This window comes from Aulonocara stuartgranti (assembly GCF_965226115.1).
Source record: "Aulonocara stuartgranti genome assembly, chromosome: 3".
Lineage (NCBI taxonomy): Eukaryota > Metazoa > Chordata > Actinopteri > Cichliformes > Cichlidae > Aulonocara > Aulonocara stuartgranti.
The window spans coordinates 59,046,792-59,060,306 of NC_138941.1; the positions used below are offsets into that span (position 1 = coordinate 59,046,792).

At 37.1% G+C, this 13,515-nt stretch overlaps 1 protein-coding gene and 1 long non-coding RNA gene across 2 annotated transcripts in view; one reads left to right on the plus strand and one right to left on the minus strand.

The window, feature by feature from the left end:
- The window catches only part of LOC309701829 (butyrophilin subfamily 3 member A2-like), a 329,790-nt gene that overhangs the window by 289,940 nt on the left and 26,335 nt on the right, over positions 1-13,515 (minus strand). The gene's annotated exons all lie outside the window — the stretch shown is intronic.
- Positions 3,042-3,781, plus strand: LOC309701905. Its single transcript, XR_014275301.1, has 3 exons — positions 3,042-3,082; positions 3,280-3,335; positions 3,742-3,781. It is a non-coding gene; the product is annotated as an uncharacterized lncRNA (long non-coding RNA).

Here is a 13,515-nt window from a genome sequence, read left to right on the forward strand (position 1 = left end):
TTACCAGACCAGAGGCTCATCCTTATGTGTAATACCCTAACTGAAACTACATGTACTATGTTGAATAAATGTTTTAATCAAGAACCTCTACTAAGAGCTTAATAAAAGAATATAAAAGTATAACAGACAATTTGAATAACCTAGTAATTCAAATAGCCTCGTCTAACCTGCTCAGAATAACTTAGACTCTGCTTTCACTTCTGCAAACTCTCTGCAACTTCCTGTCAGCCTGCAACTTAGTCTTTCTGAAAGACACACACACTGTTTAAACCTCTGAATACAATATCAATGCTGCAGATTCTATTATTAATGCAATGGTAATGATGATGATTATTTAACAATAGCAGTAAAATAATTTCCCTGCTCCACATCTTCTATCAGGAACCTTGGTGTAACGTCTGACTCAGCTCTGACTTTGGACCTTTGTGCTAAATCTCTGGTCCACTCCTGTTTTTATCACTTGAGAAATATTGCTAAGCTGAGTTCCATTGTATCAGCTGCATTGTATTGGAAATTGTCATACACGCATTTGTCTCATCTCGTCTGGATTATTGTAATTCTTTGTTTACTTGTTCATGTAAAACCTCTTTGCAGCATCTGAAAGTTGTTCAGAGCGCTGCAGCAAAGCTTCTGCCCAAGTCTTCTAAGTACTCCCATGCCTTATGACATTCAGGGCCCTGCATGGAAACAGCACCAACATATATCAGTGATCTTTTCCATCCTTACATCCCCAGCAGGATGTTAGATACATTTACATGCTATGACACATGTAAATGACACAGAGTTTGTGAGTTGTAATCACCCCAAAACTCTAAATAAAATCTGTACAAAATGACACTGCCAAAATGCAAAAGTGGAATTAACACTTTTTCCACCAGAGACAATAGTTTATTAATAGTTTCTTTTCAAAGATATTCATTCTCGTTTGGAAACAGTTTGTTTATTTTTGTTCTCTCCTTCCAATGTATGTTACAGAGAGCTGACCGAAGACATAATCACATCTGAGTGAGAGTGAAAACAACAAAAACTTATCATGTATTGCTTTTGTAATTAAGCAACATATTGTCAGTTGAGTTTGATACATGTATATAAATTGTTATAGCTTGTGTGTGTTCATTTAGATACAGCTGACAGGCAGACCCACATGCTCTTAAACTTGTTCTATCTGATTGGTCTTTTTAAAAGTGTATGAATGTTGCTACAAGAAAGAACTGCCACACCTTTACCATTCACTGCGGTCTTTTTGTGGTCAGCAGTGGAAAAAAAACCTCAATTTCTTTGCATGAGCATGTCTCTAACTGAAGTGTGGTCTACTACCCAGGCATAGTAAGCGGTGTCTTGTTTCATGCTGCAGCAACATCAACAGCAACATCTGTTCAATACAGCCAAAGAAAATGACATGGCTATCTATATTTGCTATGTCAAACTGTGTGAAAGCACAAGTCATAATCTGAATGTTGGTTGACACTGTGAGAAAAATGTAGAAAAGGCAATAAGAGATTCTCAGCTCTTAAACCTTTCTCAAGGTTAGAGAGGGACCATAATAACAGTCATCCCTCATTCATTCAGCAATGTGGCTGCTGATCTTATCATTAAGAACAAACCTTTTCAGTCTTTCTGTTGCCACACATGATAATGGCCTGTCTCACAGTGGGCTTTGTTTTGTGGCTTTCAAGAAAAACATATTATTTCAATAAGGAGAGATCACTTAGAAGAATAGAACATGATTTGTTGAAATAGAGAAATTTATGCATTTGCCAATTAGACTCTGATGACTCACGGTAGAAGGTGGTGGCATTTGTCATTCTGGATTCATGTTTTGAGTTTGACACGGAGAAGTGGTTAGCATAATAATTTGGTGTTTCATCTGACTAAACTACGAAGCCAGGTCAGAGATGACTTTGTCCTCTTACGCTTAGAACTCTCTTCAGATGTCTCTCACTTATGTAATATCTTAATAGTTCAGGCCAAGCTCAAAATGAAAATCTATGAATCACACCAATGGATGTGTGTCTTCCATCACTATGATTGCTTCCAAAATCTCAGCGCTGACCCGAAACTGCATGGACTAAAATTAAACTGTTTTTTCCTTCTCCAATATCCCTTGTGGGGCTCCATACTACACCATAAATGTAGTTATAATGTCTGAACCTAAACAAACCACAGAAAGGTTGACGGGGAAAATGGACATTTTTAAAAAAGGGCTTAAAGGAGGAGGTCCTGTCCTTCTACAATAACCAAACATTTTTTTTTTTAAATAAAATAAACTTTTCTAACACGTACAAAGGAATTTGCAACTTCTAAATGATGGAGAAATGTTGTAATTCTCGGTATTTGCATTTTGTTCTTTTAAAATCCTGATCATATCCAGGAGTGTTTCTCACTAAACATGATTCTAACCTGAACTGCATCTGGAACGCATGTTGTTCAGCTAAAGTCCTGCTGTTCCTGTGCTGAATAAGCCAGCAACATTTTAGCATGTGAGGGAACAGAAGCAACATTATGAATTTCATTGTCACTGGTACATCTGCAGAAGGAAAGCAATATTCTGAGATAAAGTTGACATGTATTTAACTCTTTCCTGCAGAAACATGATGTTTTCCTCCAACATGGCAGCTGATTTTTGTGATAGTGGCTTTGCTGCTGGTAGTGGTGATGGTGGGAATTCTTAACTGTGGAAAAATCAGAGCAACAATAACTAACTCATCCTTACGCAAACATAAATGTCATGATATATAAAAAACAATGCAGCCAGCGATGAGAGATAGACCACATCTTGCCTGTTGACGTTGTTGCATGTCTATTAAGAAACTCTGTGGGTAGTTTGTGAACAAACTTCACTTCCGACTTAGTTTGCACTGAAATGTTTTTCTCGTCAGTGCTGTAAAACAAGAAGAAGAAGATGAACTCTGAAATGGCTACAAATAGAACTGAAAGCAGCATCAGGCTGTTTTTGTGTCAGGTGACCTACCACAACAGCAGCTCTGCTTCTCTGAAAACTATTTAGATTCATTTCAAATATGCCAAATAGTCAGTCTGCAGCAAGACATCATGGAGGGCAGAGAACTCTGCTTTAGACTGTGTGAGTATTGCCTCAGTTTATACATTAAAACTAAACTATTAACTTTAACAAAGTCTCATAAAGCTGTTAAAATGTGATGTGAACCTTTTCGTGAGACTTCGTGAGAGAAGTAACGATGAATAACATTTTAGCAAAAAGAGTCAACAAAGATGAAAAGTCACACATTTTATTATCTATTGTGTTTTCTTTTGTCTCAGTGACTCAGTGAAAGTGACTGTCATCATCCTCCTGTGTACACATGATCAGAAAGTTGGTGAGTACCATCTGTTTGCTTATTACTATAAGCTTTATTTATCATTTTGTGTTTGAAAGGGGTAATCATCACAAAACTTGTGATGCACATTTTATTGGCTATCATGGCTATTTTACTGTGAGGAGATCTCTCGTGGACACGTGTTATATAAGATGAAAGAGGAAGTAGAGCAATGCAACACAACCAGTAAGAATACAACAGCAACAACAACAGGTTCACAGTGCACCATTCATTATCTTTATGCAAGTGACAGTGGAGAATACCTGTGTGGTACAGCAGGAGGGAATAGAAGCAACAATATCTACACAGTCACTGGTATGAGTGAATGAAGGCTGTAATATTTTGTCAAAAACAAAAACAAGTTCAACATTTAACATTTTAAAATTTTAAGTCACTTGTTGTGTAGATGGTCCTGTGATCCTGGAGAGTCCTGCTGTTCCTGTGATGGAGGGAGAAGCTGTGACTCTTCGCTGCAGGAACAAGATGACTTCATCCAACTTCACAGCTGATTTCTTCAAAAATGGGCATCACATAGGGAGCAGCTCAACAGGAAACTTGACCATCCACGAAGTTTATAAGACAGATGAAGGATTTTACAAGTGCAACATCTCAGTGTCTCACCTGTGAATCACTAGTGAGCTGGCTGGCTGTCTCTCTGCCATGTCTCACAGGTGAGACACTTTTTTTCTTCTGTTTTCGAGTGGATTTTGGTCAATCACTGCTGATTCATGCATCAGTCATAAACACGTTTATATTTTCTATTTTTCCGCACTCCTGTTTGTGTGATTAAATACAGTGATTCACTGCACTGCTCACATATTTTTTCTGAAAAAACTCAAAGCAAATCCACCTTAATAACAACTGTGGCAGAGCGCAGGGGGTGACTATTAGGCTATGTTCACACTGCAGGTCTTAATGCTCAATTCCGATTTTTTGATCAAATTAAATTTTGTTGTCTGCTTGTTCACACTACAAATAAAATGTGACAGCAAACGCGCTCTAGTGTGAATCCTCAAAGCGGCCGGCATGCACAAAAGCAGACGTCACACACAACGCGCTCTGTTTAGACCCAGACCAAACGATATTGTTTGACTGATGGACCTTAATATAATGACTTGTTTTGGACTTTACGTTTCCCAATTTTGCTTTAAGTTGTTTTGTTATTTACATATGGCCTAATAATGATCCTTATTGCTGTTTTACACTGTAAAAACGATAACTAGTAATTGTTGATTTGATTAAAGTTTTCAAATTAAACTGACTTAGAAATAAAATTTTCCATTTACAACCTAAAAAAGCATGTCTGCCCAACAAATTTCTTCCATTGTTGTCCTAACTAAGATTTTCTAAAGAGCATAACAAAGATTATCAACTTTTGAGTAGATTTTTTTGAGTCGAGTTGGGAACCAGTGGGAAACCCCGTAGATGACTGGAACACGTGGGCTGAACAAGTTTGAACTAGACCAAATGAGCCTGAGCAGACCTGAGCTGTGTGATTGTGGTTTGTCGATGTGTTCTGGACTGAAAACCTGCTAAGAAAATTTGAACAAACGTGGCCAAAGTTGGATGAAAATTAGAATTTTTGTAGCGCAGAAAGGGTAATAAGAGTAATATTAAAACTAAGTGGCTGCCGCCATTGTTTGAAACTAGAATCGGCTGGGCCGCGCTATGAATTCTGGCAAAGGGTGAGCCACGAAGGATACACCTGACCCATCCTTCAAAGCTGTGGAAAGTATTGTATTGTTTTGAGAGCCTTTTTGTTGGTGGAGTATTGCTTTTATGTACAATTCCACGGGTAGACGCGATCTGTCCGGCCGACTTTGCACATGCGTAGTAAGGATCGGGGAGTCCGATCCGTAACTTTTTTTCTCGTTTTTCTCTAAATTATATTGAAATGCTTCATTATTGCAAACATTTTCTCTCAGGCGGAGAGAGGTCGTGGAGTGTCAGCCTATGGTATCTGAGGTCCAGGAAAGATGACCTGCGCTGTTTTCCTCTGAGGAGGTAAGACTGTCCTTTATTTATAATTTAATTATTATTCAAATTGGGCATGATTTATAGTAGATTGACTATATTGAAGTAGTACAGTATTTGCTGGGGTAATGCATTGGCCAACTTTATTATCTTGTGCTACCACTCCAGTCAAGGCCCTTGCCAGTGTTATATTGAAATCCTTACCGTGAACATTTCTGGCAGTACAAGAAAAGAGTCCCCATGCTAAATCGAAATTGTTAAACAGAAAGGCAATCTCATAATTTTGACTTAGCATGTTTTTTTTTTCTTTTAGTGTTAGAAATAGGACTTCTATAGACTGAGATGGTTAGGGAAAGAATACTAAGGTAGGTCACAGAATCTGATTGGTCACGGATTTTGGTGCAACTTAGAACATAATATGTATTTGCATATTGATACTGGTTTTTGTGGAGGGTGTTTCTGTTCCTGTGCTAAAGATGTATTCATAAGAGATTTTTGAAGTAGGTTTTGCTGTTGATAACACAGTCAGGCATATAACATGGTGCAGACTGTCCAAGACAGCTACCCAGGAATTTTCTGTGCTGAATAAATGACAATATTTTGGTGAATGTCTTGTTTAGATATCTGAAAAATTTCATCGGATCACAAGCAAAGACCTCCTGGGGACCTTCAATGCATCCCTTGACAAATTTGTGCCTGGCCTGCTGAATCTGTACCGGTCTAAGAAGGGAGCTCTTTGTGAGGAGATGGAAGACCTCCTGGATAAACTTGACGAACAGGTGAGTGAAGTGCTTCTTTATCTGACATTTTTAGAAGAGAGTATACTTTTCTCTTAACAGAAACGGAAAAAGATGTTGGCTTCAAACAAAACACATCAGTGGACATGTCAGTAAAAATTAATGTCATCAGTCATTGCTTTGTTCTTATTTGGCAATATTTTATTTAATTTGTAAAAAGAAAGTAAAATTGTTAACATGGTGGTGTTGTTGTTGTTTTGTAAGTTTTGCGTGTTGCTGGGTCTGACCTGTGCTTTATTTTCTTTACTATGAGAGTTCTGATTTTGCATTGTGTATAGTACACCATGTTACTACACTAATTGAAATTCTTGTTTTCCACTGAATACTCTTTAGACATCTGACATTGTGTCCAAAGGGCACCGAGAGGCCAGCCCATTTTCCTCAAGAGAAGATGCAACAGAGGTTTTCCTGAAATGCTTAGTAAGTACAAAAAAGTAATGCAAGTAAAACTAATTGCTATAAGATGTTTTTAAAGGATGAGTTAATCCAAAATGGAAATGTACACGTCCTCAGTGCAGTCCAGATAATTTTATAGTGGGGATTGCAGTTGTCATAACTCCCACTTCTTTTTTTTTTCTGCTGAGCAGCAGCTGGGCATTGTTAGTGGGTGTTCCAGAAGAAAATATGTTTGTACAAAACTCACAAGGTGGCATTAATTAAAGGAAAATAAGCTTTTTCTTCTTAAAACCTCCATAAGTCAAACGACCAGCATGGTATAGAGGTTAAAGTTAAAATCTTTACAAATTTGTTTTGTCTTTAGTTTTTCTTAGCTTTCAATAATTCATATTTTACTTTTCTTCAGGACACTGACATTTTGGAACCAGTATTGAACGGTGCATCATCCTACAAGATGACGATGCCAACGATGTGTTGGAAGGGGACATCGTGCTACATAACATTCCAGATCTCTCTACTGCCCTGCCACACCTCTTTGGCCTTCTGTTTGCCCTCAACATTGATTATCCAAAGCAGATGAGTTATACCTTTGAAGCAGTTCAGGCCATCTTATTTTGACCTGGTCGGAAGGTGAAGTGAAGTGGATAAATCATTATTCGAAATGTAAATTTGAGTCAGATGAATCTGTATTGTTGAGAATATATGGTGAAAATTTGTCTTGTAGTATTTTAAAAGATTTGTTATAGTGTTTTCCATATGAAGCATAGAACTGGTGTTTTACCTGTTAGTTTCTTCTTCATTGATGGTAACATTTCTAATAACTTTTAACTTCCATAGTTCATCATGGCAAGCCCATGTAAAATGTCAATGTCTGGGTACATAGGCACTCGTTTGTGGCACTACCCTATTTAATGTGCAATAGTTATGTTCAGCTTTTACAAGACGGTCAGGGTGTGTGCGTGAATTATTAAGTTGCTGGACACTTTTCTATTTCGGTTCTGGGCTCTGGAATTTTAATGTCTCTGCTGGGGTGCACAAAGCACCCAGAAGAAACTGGCAACAAGTTTTTGTTTGTTTGTTATTTCTTTTTTTCCTTTTCTTTCTTTCTTTCTTTTTTTTTTTTAACAGAAATTCACCCTACTACCCATGACATTCTGAAATGTACTGAAAGCACTGTTGAACAAAATAAACAAGCTTTTAGATAACATTGAATTGTGCTTTGTTTTATTCTATATCTATTTGAGTGTTTTTTCAAGTACAATAACAGCATACATTTCTTTTACTTATATAGGTAAATTTCCAACTCACTGGAGTAAGAATTGTATGATTAATCAACAAGAATATCCTTGTTTGGTGAAGGCAGAAAAACATGGCAATGAAACCAGAATTTCTTCGTTAGACCTCCAGGATTATCCTAATTAGGTGAACAAGAAGATCCAAGTTGGCAGAACTTGTAAATCTTCGTTAAGTCAACAACAGTTGGCAAAAGTTGAGAAAACTCAAAAATCTCTTGCATCATGTTGCCTTGAAATTTTAAGTTTTCTCAACTTTTTCTTTTTTACAGTGTAGAGAGGAGCGGTGCTTCAAAGGATAGCTGCAGATTTCTGTCAGAATCTGCAGATTATACAGTACAAATAAAATGTTCACGTTTCTCCAACATTGTCTTCCCAACAGTTTCGAAACATCTACACGGGATGGACAAGGAAGTGTTCGCGATGTGTTCTCCGGCGCTGATAATTGGCGTCTGTTTTGTGTCAGTGACGTAAAAGACGGATTTAATGCGACATGACCGTTCAAACAGCAGTCGCTTTCTAAAACATATATGTATCGGATTCAGTACCACATACGAAAGTGCCCCAGATCAGATATGAAAATATCGGATTTGTGCCGTTCCCACTGTCATACCAGGATCGGATATGAGTCGCATAGGGTCAAAATAGTCGGATTTGATGCGCTTTCGTCTGCAGTGTGAACCTAGCCTTAGCGATAGGGATTCCCCGCTCTTTTTAGAGAACTGGCTCTTTCGGCTCCGAACCGGCTCTTCAAGTTGTTTTGTTGCTTTAATTAATTTATTATTAACAACAATATACGATTATGCACAAAAGGAATTACTAATGTAAAAAAAAACATGGTTTTATTTATATATGTTTATATATAAATATATGTGGTGGCCCCTAGAGACAAAGCACGTACAAACTACAAAACATATTTCTATCGTTAATTGAACTTCCAAAACAGAGCTACCTTGATCACTTAAATTACATAATTGAAAGCATTTGTGTGTTTATACACAAGCATTCATATATATTCAAACAAGTTCATTTACCTGTTACTACCACACACTAAATCCGGTTGTTGGTACTTGCTGGCTTGTGTAGCCACTAGATAACAAAAGCTCAACACTGCGCCCAGCATCCTGGAGCACTTCTGTTTTGTTTAGTACGTGATTTGAAGTTTGTACGTGCTTTGTCTCTAGGGGTCACCGTAAATATACTTTTATTTATTCACTCCGCATAAAATGTAATAAATAAATCATATAATACAAAAACCAACTATTTACATTTCAACTTTTAACTATTTAAATTTTCAGGTTTTTCCTTTTAAACAAATTTAAAATGAAACAACACAAAACACTGCAAACCACAACACAATTAAATATAAATTATAATATGAAAACAAAAAGAAGATGCATATTCTCTGTCATATGGACCTGCATGAATAAACTTTCTGAATCCTTTATCATCTGCAACTGAAAATAGTTGTGGATGATTACTATACCTTTCTAATGTGACGTTGTTGTCTCTGGCTCTCTTTCCCTCCTGCTCTGTTCCTGTGCTACTGTGAGTGTAACTACCGGCTCTTCCCCCTCTGCTCAGCCCAAAGCACAAGGCTGGCGTGTGAAGTGAAGCGGGACAAAAGTGCGAGAGAGAGAGGATGAGAGAAAAAAAATGGCTCGGGTCGTTCACTTTAAAGAATCTGCTCTAAGAGCCGTTTCGTTTGCGACCGACACATCACTAGTGACTATAGCTCAGGCGGAAGAGCAGCTAATTTGTTGTCGTTTCTTCGATCAGAGTCTATATGCCAAAAATCCTTGGGCAAGATACTAACTTTAAGTTTCTCTCCGATGCGTCCATCAGTGTGGGAATGAATCACTGAAAAAAAGAAAATCAAAAGTAATCAACAATGGCCAATTATAACCTGGAACCCAGAGGGTTAAATATATTGGTAGAGACGGAGGAAATATAGCAAAAGAGTGTTTTGTACTAGCCTATAAACATGTTTGTTTTATTGTTTATTACTCAGGTGGGCATTTACACAAAATGCAGTTTCTGTCAATTTTTCTGTCCTTGAATTTGCCAGAATAAAATGTAGATATTAAGTAACCAGCCAATGTTAAGACAACGAATTAATTTCTATTATTTCTGCAGTCAGTTACCCAGAGATTCATATTTACCTCATCTTACGGACTGTGTTCACCATCGTGATGGTGGCTCTGCTGCTGCTGGGATTTCTTTGCTGTGGGAAAATCAAAGTTAAAACAACAAATTCACCAGCATTTTAACTGTTGTGATGCACGAAACAGTGCAATGATGGCAAGTAGTACAAGTGAAATAATAGAAAGACATTAATGTGCTTCATTTATTTTGAGTTTTTTATTTTTTAAGTTTCTAGAAGCAGATCCATTATGTGCTGGGACAGTTTCAAGAAATGAAAACATGAAACATATTATATTCCTATATTTCACTAAAACTCTGCATCAGCATAGGCATATGTAAAGTATTCACTGCTTCTTCTTTATAAAATTGCTTTTATGTACACATATGTGAGCCGTGACTTTCTTTGTACTGACACATTTTTCAGATGTATTTAGAGTCAAACTGTATGTAGCATTGCATCTCCCTGAGAGAAAATGTCGCAGTGTTTCATGTTGGGGCAAGAGCGGAGTAGGACCGCTGAAACATGCTGTCATTATTGCAAAACAACTGACTTGAAAAATTTCCAACATCCTGTATAACATGTACAGGAAATGTCACTTTTTTAAAACAGAATTAAATGACTGCTATCCAATAGTCACAGCCTGCAAAACTTCAGCTTAAAAATGATGTCATAACAGTCCAAAAACTGTCAGCTGTGAAAAGCTAAGTGAGAAATAACTACAATTAGTTCGGGTGTATGTATACTTTTGACTCTGTGTGAATTAGAAAATATAAAAAAATATTTTTAAACTTCTGTGCCCACTAACTGTTCTTAAAAGTCTTTAATGATGTATGTTGTATAACCATTTCATTATAAAAAAATATTTTAAAAATTGTGTATATTTGTGTCCTGTGTACTGTTTGTTTGTATATGTTTCTTTCTGGCTGCTCTTTCAACCAAATTTCCCCTTGTGGGACAATTAAAGGATTATTTTATTCTATGCTATTTATTTGTGCTGCTCCAGCCAATCTTGAACAATATATGTGAAAGCTGCTCCTTTTGCAATGATCCATGGTGAGGGGTTGGTCGCCTATGCTTAGAGAAGCCAATACAGGTATACCAAGTTTAAATGAGCCAATAAGTGGATGCCTACACCTGGAGGACATGAGACAAAGAGACAGAAAAACCAGTTACATGTTATATTGTTCCATTGTTTATTTTTGTTATTTCGAGTCCTAAATTGATGAAATTCCAGTCCTTGTCCTATAGTTTCCAAAGGTCATCAAAGCAGAGAAGCTATAACTACTGTCTATTATGTAATGTTCTCCTGTAGGGATTCCTGTTGAGATTGCTTTAGACTGATGGTTTATTTTGATGATGTTATGAACTGTTGATGATGGCAGTAGTCTTCAAAATTTTACGTTGAGAAGACTTATTCTGTAATTCTTCAACAATTTGTGAATGCAGTTGTTTTAACTCATGGAAATTGAATCCAGCACATAAAACAAACAACTCCTTCTGCGCTCATGACTACTAGAATCATGAATCATGCAAATGAGAATGAGAAAGTGCTCCCTGTACACGCTGCCTGCAAGATTATGCCTTATTTGAATTAACACCTGTTTTTTTCTTTGCAGTACATTTGAATCCTGTCAAAGGTAATGGACTGGTAGCCTCAAGCACAACAAGTCATATAGAAATGAGTCAGTATAATGAAATAGGGCTTACTGTTTTTTCAGACTTCATTAAGAGTTTACTTTGTTGTAAAGTCTGAACTAATTCAACTCTGAGTTGGTGTTTATTTACTGCATGTTTGAATATCTATTATTTATTATCTGCCACATAAAGGGTCCATAGTCATTAGAATGGGCCCTAGAGCAAGATTGTAGTTTCTCCATGCCTGATAAAGTTGACAGTAACTGAGTCAGAGAACACTCTGCTGCAAACAACTCAGACAGTCCTGCTGCTGTGGTGGTGAGCACAAGCCAGATGCTTCAAAGGACATTGGCAGTGAACAGCAATCACTCAGTTTGGACGCCTGAGATTAACAACAACGAGACGACAGACGAGGTACTTGTTCTTTATTATAATCCATATTATGCAGAAAAGTTTGCATTCTATGTCATTGTTTGTAGAAAATTAAAAATCTGCACTTACCTTTGTTTAAAAAACAATTACACTTTCATTGCTTCTTATTAAACACTTTAAAGAAAAAAATACATTGCAGCTCTCTGTTAGTAAAAAGTTTGATGATCATGAATTAAAAATAGTATTTATACCTGACTGGGAAATGGGACTTGATTAGTTTAATGGCCATATAATGTATTAAAATTATTGATATTGCATTGGAAACCAAATAAATGATACCCAGACAATTTAAATACACAATAAAAGCTGTGGAAAAAACACACACACACTGTTATGTGTGTCCAAAATGTACTGTAATATTTTGGCCATGCTGAACTTAAACTCAGCAGCCTTCTACTAAGACTGAATTATGATATGCATTAAGGCCCCAAAAGGTGCAGAATGACAACAAGTAAAAGGTGATATAACAGCAGCACACTATGATCAAAACAGATGTCCCTGAAAGTCAATAAGAAATGGAAAATGATTGTTACCTGTGCTAAGAAATGATCACTGTTAGAGCTACAATTGGAAAATAGGATAAAAAATATCCCAATTTGACACCAAAATTAAAATCAACCAAAAAAAACTTTAACTGCTGATGATATTGCAGTTTTTATTAAGATTAAATACTTATTTGTGACTTCAAATTGCATAATTCATAAAACACGATGGCAGAGCAGGTTATAGTCCAGAAATTAAGTTTGATTTGAATAAACATCTTTGGTAATAAATGTTCTACAAATGTAACCGATTGGATTTCTAATCTGTGAACTAGTGGGCACAATTCCAGCATTTTTTAAAAATGAGACTGTCACGGGACTGTCACGGCAACAGTCTTGTGGTGTGTGGGAAAAGGACTCGAATGCAGGCACTTAGTGAGATGCGAGGGAGATTTATTATAAATGAAAGAACACAAAGTGGGGATGGCAAAAACAGAACTTAGGATAATCTAAACTGGGAGAAACTAAACTATTGAACGGAAAACCTGGACACGAAGGGGAACAGCAGGGAGAGCACACAGTGGATTCACAAAGAGGTTCGCAGACAGTTTCCAGGAGACGAACACAGACGGTCCAGTAACCAGCACACCAATTCACACAACATAAATACACCCAGGGACACTGGGACATCACACACAGCTGGACCTGATTAACCTGACGAGACAAAAGAAACACCAGGGACAACAGTAAAAGTGTTTCAATTTCTTTTTTCCTTTTTCTACTCTATACCTTCTGTCTCCTTATTTGTCTCTTGAATTCCCTTTTTTCAGCACAACTACAATATACAGGAGATATGGCAGATATGTCAGTTAACACCTCATCCACCTCCAGTGTTCTGGATTGCAACAACTACAATGTTTACAGATATGTAAGCATTACCATCAATACCTTGAGAATCCTCCTCCTCCTCCCTCTCTCCACTATCGTCCTCTGCCTGGGCCATAGACAATGGCGGCAGCAGCGCTC